At 35.0% G+C, this 12,628-nt stretch overlaps 1 long non-coding RNA gene across 5 annotated transcripts in view; it reads right to left on the bottom strand.

The window, feature by feature from the left end:
* Window positions 1-12,628, bottom strand: part of LOC108384079 (uncharacterized) — a 61,198-nt gene that overhangs the window by 12,524 nt on the left and 36,046 nt on the right. For 4 of the 5 annotated variants that reach the window (XR_012129295.1, XR_005062914.2, XR_005062913.2 and 1 more), the window contains one exon: window positions 5,279-9,071. This is a non-coding gene — a long non-coding RNA (uncharacterized lncRNA). Of the gene's footprint in view, window positions 1-5,278; window positions 9,072-12,628 lie in introns of those variants that run through there. The other variant, XR_005062915.2, reaches the window with a different exon arrangement.

Below are 12,628 nucleotides of genomic sequence, written 5' to 3'. Positions count from 1 at the left end.
AGATACTAGCTAGGGACAAATCTTTCCAACTTTCTTCTGAAGATGATCCTGGGAGGCAGGAGCTGGTAATTGGCTACTCGAGGGTTTGTGGTGACAGCCAGTAGGTTTACACAGGACTGAGCAATGCTGAGAAGCACCCACACTGGGGTCTGTTGTCTGTGCTACAAGCTATGACTGAACTCAGTAAATAGGGGCAGAGAAAATTTTACAAACAGCTTAAAAATGTAAAAGCAAAAGGGTCCAGTGAATGATTGGTAAGCAAAAGTATCTGAGGGTGTCTCATTTTAAAAAATGAAATGTTTTGAATTTATCAAGTTCTTTGGCGTGTTTTTCATGTGAGCTAATTAAATCTTATAAAAGGTACAGATGTCATGATGAGGTAGGAAGTTTGCCTTTATATAAAAAGTATGTGATGGTTTGTTTAAAGTTAATTAGAGGGAGAATCATCAGAACTTAAGGAGATGTATCCTAGGTTGTAACTGGCCAGGTAGGCAGAGAAGGTGAATCTTACCTGTGCATTTTGTTGGTTCGTTGGTTGTATTAAATGAGAAAGTGATTGTATCATCTCACCTAGCAAGTTATTACATTTAACATTCATTTTCAACTAGATAACTTTTATCAGGATAACCTATGAAACAAAAAATAAAGAGCAAGGTGCTTCCCTCCAAAACTCTGATTCAAAGTGTTTGAGTTAAGCTCCCAGAAACATGTCTGATTAAACCAACTCCTCACTTCACAGAAGACGTATCCATACAAAACTACATTTCTTCTGAATTAGTTTTGTCCGTACATTAGCTTTTATTATCCACATTCTTTTGAAACTGATTCTTCACTCACCTTATTTCTCTATTAGACTATAAGAAAATTGAGATTAAGACACACTCTTTATTGAAGTTTGTGTACATCAAGCTTCTCTGTTAATCTATTCTCAACCAAATTACAATCAGTAAACATTTTCTGAATGTTGGCTAGGGGTCGGATACTGGGCAAGGTTCACAAATGCAAAGACTTAGTAGCACCCAGGACCTGACCTCAAGGAGCTCACAGTTTAATTGCAGAGACATAGACCCAGTGCACAAGCAGTTAAAATCAATGTCTTTCTTTTTGGCACTATGCAGTACTTTATACTGATCTCATAGGTCTCATTGCATTCTTTCCTGTGTCACTGGATCCATATCCATCTCCCTAAATAGATTAAAACTCTTCTATTGGCAGAGAAATATTTGCAACCCTACAGGTCTATTGATACTTGGTATATAATAGGGATATATAAATTACAACTCATAAATGAAAGAGACAATGTAGCTGTGCAAATTTGATGGCTCGCAATAATCAAGTTTTCTCAGTCTTGAAAAATGGTATAGAATCCACTTGTTTTTTACACAGAAAATTCCCGGGCATTAGCCTGCTCTTCACTGTCTATATTTAAATCCGAAGAGATTTGTGCCAAAGGGCACAAAATATGACTTGTTATATTGCAGAAATTCTGTTCTCTATTCTTACTTTTAGTGATTTAGTTGAAAAAAATAATAATCATTTCTCACTTGAACTTCTGCAAAAGAACATTACATTTCATTTCAGATGCTTTTCCCTCACTCTGTCTTCTGCTGTTTCTCCAAAGCTATCTTCCTAAAGAGCAGATTTCTTCTGCTGTTTCTCCAAAGCTATCTTCCTAAAGAGCAGATTTGATGTCCCTTTCCCATGCTTATAAATTTCTTTTGGTACCCCATTGGTTATGAGATAAAATCTAAATGCCTGAGCCAGTAAGCCTCTTTCTTCTTTTTGTCTCGACTCGTATCTCCAGGCCTATTTGTAACCAGTCTCTGCACTGTACTTCAAACATGTCAGGCGCCTTCAACATCCTGTATCTTTGCCCATGCCACAGTTTTCTTTTGGGAGGTACTTCCTCATTTATATGCCTGGTAAAATTCCAGTTAGGCTGCAAACCAATCAGTACCACATTTATGAAGCTTCCCTGAATTATCCCTCTAAAATTAGTATTTTTTTCCTCTCTATCGTGAAGTTCAGTTTTTTGGGTGTAACTCAAAGTCCAGTTCTAGAGATTTTGCTGCTCCACTCTTATCACTGGGCCCAATATTTGTGAATCTATCAGCCCATTGAAGTGAGGTCATTATAGCTTCAAGAATTTCTTTCTCAAACACAGATAACTTTAGAACAGCTAATATGCTAACCAAGTCCCTGGAATTTACCTAAAATTTCACAGGTTACAATAAATTTACATGTATTCAATTTCAAACCAGGAAGACAAATATTTCTATTCAATAATATTCAGATCAAAAAGCTAGCCTCTCTGATTTTTCTGCTGCTAAATGTTTTCCTAGACCTTTTAAATTTGTCAGATCTACATGCCTGTGGACAAGGTCTCTCCTGACATTTCTGCTATTCTGGCTAGTGAAAAGATTAAAAGTTTCCTGAGAGAGGTTGTGCTGAAGGTACTGGAGGACCACTTGGAATTCAGCACTGAAACCCTATGGACACCCACTGAAAACAGTAGTTCCTCTAAGAAACAATCTGAGCTCTTTATTTTTTCAGCACACACACATATTTTCAGAATACTATACTTTCAGAGTAAATTTACAATATGCAGTTCATTTTTAAAAAGAGTAATATAGATACATAATTTCCATTATCTAAGGCTAAACTTTATCCTAATTATATCTCTGCAGTCTTTTTTTATTATTATACATACACATGCAGATGACTTCCTGTCACCTGCATTTATCACTAGTATATTAAATATACATATTTAAATATATATATATTTCATGTATTTGATATTTCTTTGAAGCTGAAATTTATAAAATATCCATTGAAGTTTGATACAAAAACCGAAGAAGGTCCATAACAGAGCTAAGGCCAATCAAAGTCAACTGTTTCATCATTAGAAGGGAAGGTGATTGGTGATACTTGTCCAAGGAATTCTTGGGGAAGGCAGTCCACCTTAGACAACTCTCATGATTCCCTGTGACAGCTATGACCCATGGCATGACTGGGCCTTATATTATTTTGCTGTAAAAGATGACGATCTGCTTTAATTCTTCATTCTTATTCTTAGTTCTTCATTCTGTAATATATTTAGAAAATGAACTCTCTCCCTTTTTTCTCCCTTTCTCTCTCTCTGAGAAGTACATATGTATCATTATAGACATATTAATTTTATTTATCTATATATGTAGAGAGAGAGAGAAAAATCTCTGTGGGGCATTGGTTTCTCTATCTATAAAATAAATATGTCAGCCAGATATTTTTAAGAGCTTTATCTGATATTTCCCATATCTGAATCAGTTTTCTAGGCTGCCATTTAAATATAATCAACCAAATTTTTATCATTAAAGTCAGTACAATTAGTCACTTTCTTCTTTTTAAACTTTATAATCTTTAGTCAATTAATTTCTAGTAGTCACTGCTAGGCTTATGCTTCTCAAACATAGATGCTAGTTCAAGACTTTCAAACAGCACCTCAAATTTAGGGCAAAACCTCAAACTGTTACTTATTAATAAATTCTGTTTCTTTCAACGCTAGATTCTTAGACACTGGTTTGTTACCAAGTGATCTATTTCAGATCTTCTCAACTTCATTTCTAATGCAATTCTAATCATGATCTGGCATTGCACAATTCACTACTAAAGCAGTTTCCAAATTTGTTAAGCCTATAACCTCAAATCAGGCTTACATCTTAATTCTCACTCTTAAAAATCTATAAAGATCAAATGCATGATAAGGTATCATAACACTGTCAGAATAGGAAATGACTTTAAAGTTGATCTTCTCCAAGCCTTCCATTGATCGGGTGCAGGAGGAACTTGGGGCCCCAGGAGGAGAAGTGATATGACCGGTCATACAGGAAATGGGTATCAAAGCCAGAACTGACTTTGAGGTCTCCTAATTCCTAACCTAGTCTTCTTTTGACTGTATCATGCTGCATTTCTGATGTTCGTTTGTAAAAGCATCTTTCCTGATAAGCTCTCAGACATTTTCCTTTATATAACATGAAAGGAAATGGTGTTAGGCAATCATGTTGCTACTTTCCATCCTCCTGACCTTTAGATTTTATGCTAAGTGATTTCCTGGAAGTGAATCCTGCTACATCAAATATATTTTTTTTCCAAAAGTCATTAACTTGTCCTGCCTCCTGAATTCATCATGACTCACAGGTGTAACAGCCCCTTGAGGAATCGCTAAATGTCTCAGACATTTTAGAGATGTTCTGGGTCAAATTACCACTTAGAAGGAGGACACTTAAATTAGAAGTGAATAAAATAGTTGAAAATCAACTGATTTACTCCCTGAAGGAAGCAGGAATGTCTCAGTTATATGCAGTATCAGGTCATGCTTCTCCGGAGATTTTATAGTGATATATGCTTCCAGTGTCCCTGAAAAATCAAGCCTTTCTGGATGACCTAATTTAGTTATAAAAATAATTGCTGTAAAGGGTAATATTCGCCCTATAGCAGACTGAAGCATATGCCTTTTAAAATTTATTACTGCATTTGATTCACCTAGAAAGCAGATTACTTATCTATTATTAAGCCTCAATTCCTCTTCCTCATTTTCCCCTACCTTGTTCAAACCCTATTTCCTTCTGAGCTCACAAAATCTCTCGCAGTGAAAGATGCTCCTTCTCAGTCAGGAAACCTTATGGTACTTAATCCCTTTCTTGTGCTCTTAGGTTTTGTTTTGAGGGACAATGAATTATGCTCATTGTCATTTTAAACAATGTTATGCAAGAAACTAGCTTTATTTCTTTCCCAACACCAACATAGGTCCTGGAGTGTAGTAAGAGTTCAACAGATGCCTGAATCTTACGGAACAAAACTAGTATGTGTTTTGTTTTACTCAACTATGCCACCAAGAGAAATGGTTGGAAATGTATGGAGTAATGGCACTTATATACATAAATATTTTCTTAAATCTGTGCCAAGAGATTCAAAATTGTTCAATTTGTGTTCAACAGAAGTTACCAGTTTTGAGTTGGAGGCTAATGAAATCAGCTAATTTTGCATGTGACGAAAACAAAGTTCATAAACCATTTAAACCACCCAACCGAAACACAAACAGGAGTGGGCTGTTAGGTATTTACATTCGAATTAACTTTCTTTTTTTTTAAATGAGGAACTAGTGTCCACTCAGTTTCCAAAAAGTAATAATTTACCAGCAAATGGTCATGTGTGTCTGCATGACAACAGGTTTGGCAGTGCTTAGAAGAGGGACCAAACAAAGAGAAATGAATGCATTACACAAAGTGTCAACCCCAACATATTTATTTGATTTAATCAAACTCATGGCACTTTCGACTTCCTGAACAAATAAAGGCACAAAAGCTGAGTTAGGTCAGTCATCCTTCTTGGTTTTTGTCTTGGGGAATTTATTCTGCTCACAAGCAAAAGAATGTAAAGTTGGCTTTTCCAACTTGCATCAAGTATTTAACAATGTGAATCAAATCCAAAACATAAGCTGAAACCATTAGTTTTAAAATAAACTCTGAAGGAATTTAAATAAGACTGTGTCCTCAAAGGATATCCTACTTTGAAGTGCAACTTTACATTTACTAGCAAAATGCCTACTGAACTAAGAGCTGCAGTAATGCAGTCACGGAAATGATGATCTACCATGCTGTTTTAAGATCAATTTTGTGTGTGGGATTAGGAAAACATTAAAGTAAAGAGTAAATAACCTACACCACAAGATCAATGATTTACAATTGAAAGAAATTCAAAATACCACTACCTAGCATCTGTTTCATAAATACCCTTCCAAGCGATTTCAGCCTCCCTTTGCACAATGCAAGGGCAGGGAATTAGCCCATTAACTTTCTAGGGCAGCTTCTGCTTGCTTTACATGAATTTAACAGAATACTCTTCAACAACTGTGACCTTGAGATTTCTATTCATGGTACAATTGTATTTTTCATGACCACAAATATATCTATTCTATCCACATGAAAAACTTTCCAATAGAAGAAACTTGTAATGTCTCATCTGTGCAGGCTACTCTTGCTTTTCAATTCTTTCTCCGTGTAATGTCAAGGACCCTCACTATTATTGTTTCTCTCCCTTTCCACACACTAAAGTATATATATATTTATAAAGTACAGATTTACATACAAACTACAACATATTTTTTCCACAGTTTATTTCCTAGTTTGCTTTATTCATTCATGTTTCTTAATAAAATATGTTATTAGTTAATATAGATTGCATCCACAGAGGGAATAATACAAAGTTTTTAGTGATTAACCCAATGAAAAATGTGCATAATTTATATAAAATAATAATAATGTATGGAATATATAAAATAAATGCAGAAACTTCTATTATGAATGAGTCTAATTACAAAGATTTCAATTTCCCCAATTTGTAGAAGTCATGTGATTTCACTACTAAATCTATCATGTTTTTTCTTGAACCTATATAATGAGACAATAAACATTTTTTGAAAGCTTAAACAGACAAGAATATCAACGGATATTAAGAAAAAGTAAAATGGAAATAAATTTAAATATGTTTTTGTAAATTAACACATAAAGTACTGGATAAAATAGCTATACAAAATAGAAAATAGGTAATAGAATAGACTGCACATGAATTTAACATATTCGAGAAGATCTTTTGAAATTAACAGAGCTTGGGGTTTACTTAATAAGTCTAGAATAAATAATTAGAAATTTAGAAAAAAATTAACTTTTCAAGATAGAACTATACAAGGTTAGGTTAAAGAGTTAAATATATAAAAAGGGATTGCAATTAGTTTTCTAAAGCCATAATATTTTAGAATATGGAAGTCATAGAAAAATGACTAAAGTGCTTGAAACATCCTCCCTACCAGGTCCAATTAGCATAGTGAATCAATATAGTAGATTAACAAAGTATAATGTAGAATTTTTAAAAAGTCAGTGCCCCCTGCCAACTATTGTGATGGGGATCAGGAGAATTAAATTTGTCAAACTTTGTGTCCTTAAATACAATCTATCCTGGAAAATGTCCCATGTACACTTAAGAAGAATGTGTGTTGTGCTTTTGTTGGAATAGAATGTTTTATATATGTTAGATCTATTTGATCTACAGTATTATTCAAGTCTGCTGTTTTCTCATTGATTTTACATCTGGGTGATCTATCATTGATAGAAATTATGGCAGTTAGTCTCCTACTATTATTGTTTTGCTATCTGTTTCTACTTTGATATCTGTTAACACTTGATATCTGTAACATTTGATATCTGTAAACATTATCTATTTAGGAGCTACAATTTTAGGTGCACATATACTTATAATTGTAATATCCTCTTGATGAATCAACATTATAAATGACTTTGTCTTTTGTGACAGTTTTTCACTTAAAGTCTATTTTGTCTAAGTATATCCATCCCTGCTCTCTTTTGGCTACCATTTTCCCAGAGCATCTTTTTCCTTCTGCTCATGCTCTGCCTATGTGTGCCCTTTAGCCTGAAACAAGCCTCTTGCAGGCAGCAGTATTGGTGGGTCCTTTTTTTAATCCATTCACCCATTCTTTATCTTTTAATCCGTTTACATTATAAGGAATTATTGGTAGGAAAGGACTTAACTATTATCATTTTGTTAATTGTTTTCTGATTTATAGTTCTTTTTCTTTCTTGTTTTTCTGCCCTCTTTCATGATTTTATCATTTCTTTAGTAGTATACATTTAATCCTTTCTCATTATCTTTTGTGTACTTACTATAGTTTTTTCTTGTGATTAGCCTGAAGCTTACATAAAACATCTTACTTGTAAGTCAATTTTAAGCGTATAGCTACTAAACTTCAATCACATGCATACTTCTACACTTTTACTAACCCTCCACATTTTATATTATTGATGTCACAATTTTTATCTATTAATATTGTGTATCCATTGACAAATTATTTTAGCTATAGTTATTTTTAGTAACTGTCTTTTAACTTGTATGCTAGAGTTAAAAGTGTTTTGTGCATCCCCAATATATATAGTATTAGTGTATTCTTAATTTGCATATTTAACCTATACCAGGGGGTTTATACATTCTGTGTGTTTTTCCATAACTAATTAGCATCCTATTGTTTCAACTTAGAGGACTCCCTTTATCATTATATGTAAAGACACATCTAGTGGTGATGAACACCGTCAGCGTTTGTTTGTATATGTAAGTCTTTATCTCTCCCTTATTTTGAAGGACACATTTGCTGAATATAGTATTCTCGGTTGGCAGGTTTTTTTCCCCCAGATATTTGAATATATTGTCCACTCTCTCCTAGCACGCAAGGTTTCTGCTGAGGATTCACCAGATAGCCTTATGGGTTTTCCCCTGTATGTGATGAGTTGCTTTTCTCTTCCTGCTTACAAAATTCTCTCTTTGTGATTTTTAAAAATTTGATTATAAACTGTCATGGTGTAATCCACTTTGTGTTGATTCTATTTAGGGACTTCTGAGCTTCATATATCTGGATGTTCATATCTCTACCAAAATTTAGGACATTTTCAGCTATTATTTCTTCAGATAAGCTTTCTGCTCTTTTCTCTCTCTGTTCTTCCTTTAGTGCATATCTCCCATAAGTGTATATAGTATATTGATGCTATTTCATATATTCAGTTGGCTTTTTTCACTCATTTTTATTCTTTTTTTTTTCATCTCCTGACTTCATAAACCCAAATGACCCTTTCTTCAAGTTCACCAGTTCTTTTTCTTGATGGAGGCTATCACTGACACTATTATATGTTTTTCATTTCATTCATTGTATTCTTCAGCTCAAGAATATTTGATTATTTTTATGACTCTGTCTCTTTGCTGAACTTCTCATTTTATTCATATATTTTTTTCCTGACTTTTTGAGTGGTTTATCTGTGTTCTTTTTAGCTTGTAACCTACCTTAAAACCATTATTTTGAATTCTTCATCAGGGAATTTGTAGATCTCCATTTCTTTGTGGTTGGTTACTGGAAACTTTTTATGTTTTTTTGGTAGTGTCATGTTTTCTTGTTTTCTCATGTTATTTGAAGTCTTGCATTGTTATCTTTTTATTTAAAGAAGCAGTCACCTTTACCACTTTTCATTGAGTGCCTTCAGGAGAGAAAGATATTTACCAGTCAGCCCAGCTAGGGATTCTATGGGTTTCTCAGATCTTTTCTATGGATGCACCTGTTATACTCCTTTTATTTTCTTTGGAGGGGAAGTATTAGGATTGTATGCCTTCTCTCAACCTTGCTAAGCCATGCTTGTTCATACAACCTCCCACTGATTCTTTCTAGAGCAGTGGCCTGAAATCTTCACACTCACCTTCTCCCAACCCAGCAGAGTTGAGCCAGATGCTTATGTTCATGCATGATCTGCAAAGACTTGTGTGTGCCATCTACAGGTGGCATATGTGGAAAAAGCACTAGCTGCAGAAGAAGGGATGATTATAGTGTGGGGTTGCACATGGACTACTTTGGGGGATCCAAAGGTGATGTGTTCTATGAGGTTTATGGGGAGTGTCTTGGTAGAGTCTGCCAGGCAGTTAATAGAAGCCATGTCACTTTATTGACTTTACCTTGGCTGCTGTGAGTCCCTTCCCCTATTCCTTGGTCCTAGCTATCCTTAGACTCTTCAGCTATGCTGATTCACTAAATTTCCTGGGTGGGGTAATAAAGAACTGTCTTGAGCAGTGTCTCAGCTGGCTGAGGAAAATAGGTATTCACTATATTCCCTCTTTTCCCTATGGGAGATCACAGGCTAAAAAGGTCTCTCTTGGCACTGAGCTGCCCTGGGGAAGGATTATCACAGGTGAAGTAAAACTTCTCTTATCCTCTTCAATGTGTCTATTCTTGGACTTTTTTCCCCAATATGATGCTGGGGCCTTCAGTAGATTTACAGGCTGCCACAAAGTTATTCTTGTCTGTGGGTGGTGGTCCTAATCAGTTTTTTTGTGTCAGGTTGTAAGTGCTGAAAACTTTTTCTGCCACCTTAACATCTATGCATTCTCTGATGCCATCTTCTGTGCTGGGTTCAAACCAAAGCAGGGATCTACACAAATAAGAGCATTCACCTTTTGGCTACTAAGTAAGATTAGTAATTGTAGGACATTTAGAAAATGTTTGATTTCATTCTTGAAATACCAAACAATTCATTTTCAATAGTGAAAACAATATACGTTAAAGATTTCAGCTAAAGTCAAGTATCAACCAACCAAAAAGTTACAAACTAATTTGAACTCTGCAGAACCAATTCGATTTCACATGGAAATAGTCCCATTTCACATTTAAAGTAATACATCGGCTACTATCCAAGTACCACCATCGTCTCAAGGAATCAGAGCTCCTCCTTTGCTGAAGTCATCAGGAAGGTAACTTCAGAGTAAACAAAAACAGTAGGTTTGATGAATATACTAAACTGAAACAGGCTGCCTGGATGCTGATTCCAACTCTGCTTTGAATAAATTTTTCCCCTGTCTAGGCCATAATTTATTTCTATGTAAAGTTAATGGATTAAAATAAAGTACAGGCATTGAATATATGACCTGAAAACAAATGTAGTTTGCCTATTCCAAGGGGATCACCTGATATCTTTAGCACAACTTAGAAGTCTTAATTTTCTGGTATAGCTCACCCAGTCTGGGAGCCTGAATGGATGGAACATTTAAGTCCTAAACTGCTGCTTCTGGAAAGTGAGAGAAAGGAGAGAGAACTGTTAAGGCTTTTTCCTAGGAATCATAATTTCTGCAAAGAAGTTAAGGCTTTCCTTAGGAATCATCATCAGTGCAATGGGAAATATGCTTTCTTCTGCATGCCATGCCTGATGAGACTTGTCCCACACAACGAGGTTTAAAATGTCTTTCTGTGTAAAAATTGAAACAGAATGCTGATTTTGCTGTGAAGAGGCAGACAAGCTGTGGTCAGATTAGAGAAATAAAGAGCCATACATCCTAAACTGTTTCAATAGAATGACATTATATATTAGTTGGAGCATTTTACCAATTTGTAATTTGGACATTAAATTATAGAAGTGGATAGAAATATTTCATTAGGTGGAACAATAAAATAATCTCAGACAGACTTTTAAAATTGCTTCCCCTGTCATATATCATAAACTAAAAAGAAAAAAGAAAAACACTTGGCTAAAGTGAGAAAGGTGATTCATTTTGGACATTTACAAAGCATCTCACATTTTAAGGTTTTAGAAAATTCAGTTTCATGGGTACTATTTTGATCCATAAAATGCAGCTATTTCTGAGGGTCAAGAAAGTCAAAGACTTAAGGAACAAGTTGCTCCTTGGGCTTACTTTTGATGTTGCTTTTTGGAATGCAAGCAAGGACTCGGATTACTTTTAAACCAGCTCATACCAATTTCACAATCTCTTGCTCTGGTATGTCTAATGAAAGTGGTTTTATCAGATATAAGAACCTCCCATCCAACCAATCGTCCAAGACTTATTCCTGAAATATGTTTAGAGATGTTGAGTATGAATTTAAAAATACTGTAAAACCTCTTAAAACTTTAAAATCATAGTATATTTGTCAAACTGTGCTCTCCTGAGAGATGTAGCCTTCAGAGGTCTTTTGAGGAAAAGCTTTGTTTTTCCTTATTTCTTTTAAGTTCAGTTTTGGAAATATGTACTTTAAAAATTTGTATTTGAAAATAACTTCAAACTTACCAAGAGCTGTAAAAATAAAAATAGTACAAAGAATATCCATATAAATTTTACTCAGATTCATCCATTAACATTTTATCCCATCTCCCTGCCTCTGCCCTGTCCACCTTCTCCTGCAACGGGAGCTTTATTTTCCTGCTCAGACTGACTATATTTATTACTGTGGTGGCAATGAAAGGAGGCAGGGTATTTTTGATGAAAACAAATATGATCTTGCAAGGCAAACTGGCTCTGGTGTTTTGCAGGAACTCTAGGGAATGAGGGGAAACGTTTCCTGTACAAGGGAAAGTAAACTGTCCCTGCTGAGCCAGAGTAATCAGGAGAATCTAGAGTTTGGAGATTCTAAGCCCATTCAATCAAATGTCCCCATTAATCAAATGTCCCCATTGCAGGCCTCAAGTCTCATACTTCTTCTACTAGCAGCTTGTCTTTGACATAAAACACCTAACAAATATATAAAGTTGGATGTATCTGTGTTGTCTTTATAATTTTAATCTTGGGCCTATGCCTTGTAGCTGTAGGGCTTGAGGGTCTTTTTTTTCGTCTTTTAAACCATTGCCATGGAGGCTTCTTATTTTGAAAGTATAACCTGAGTCTGTCACTTTAGTTTCTAAAGCTTTTGAAGATGTAAATAAAAGCCAGCAAAATCACCATCCTTAGAATTACTGTTGCACCCATATGATTTAAATGGCAACTCTTAAAACTGACCTCACTTTCTATATTCACCTTATTCTGATCTGTCATTGGTAAAATTTTTAGTGACTACAATGCTATGGCAGGCAAGGATTATCACTGCCCCACTCACCACCAGCAACACAGTCCTTACTGACTACTAAGTGTTCTAGCTTTAGAATCTGATTCTGATGGTTTGATTTTCAGGGGCTTTTCTGTTACCAACCAACTTAGGCTAGTTTTCTCAAAACGCGAGTATGAAATATGGGCCTCCATGTAGACAGTTTATTTTTGGAAATGATTCCCAGAAATAGGAGTG

Source organism: Manis javanica, chromosome 3 (assembly GCF_040802235.1).
Source record: "Manis javanica isolate MJ-LG chromosome 3, MJ_LKY, whole genome shotgun sequence".
Lineage (NCBI taxonomy): Eukaryota > Metazoa > Chordata > Mammalia > Pholidota > Manidae > Manis > Manis javanica.
Note: the sequence above shows the minus strand (reverse complement) of the source record. Positions and strands in the feature narration are given on the sequence as shown.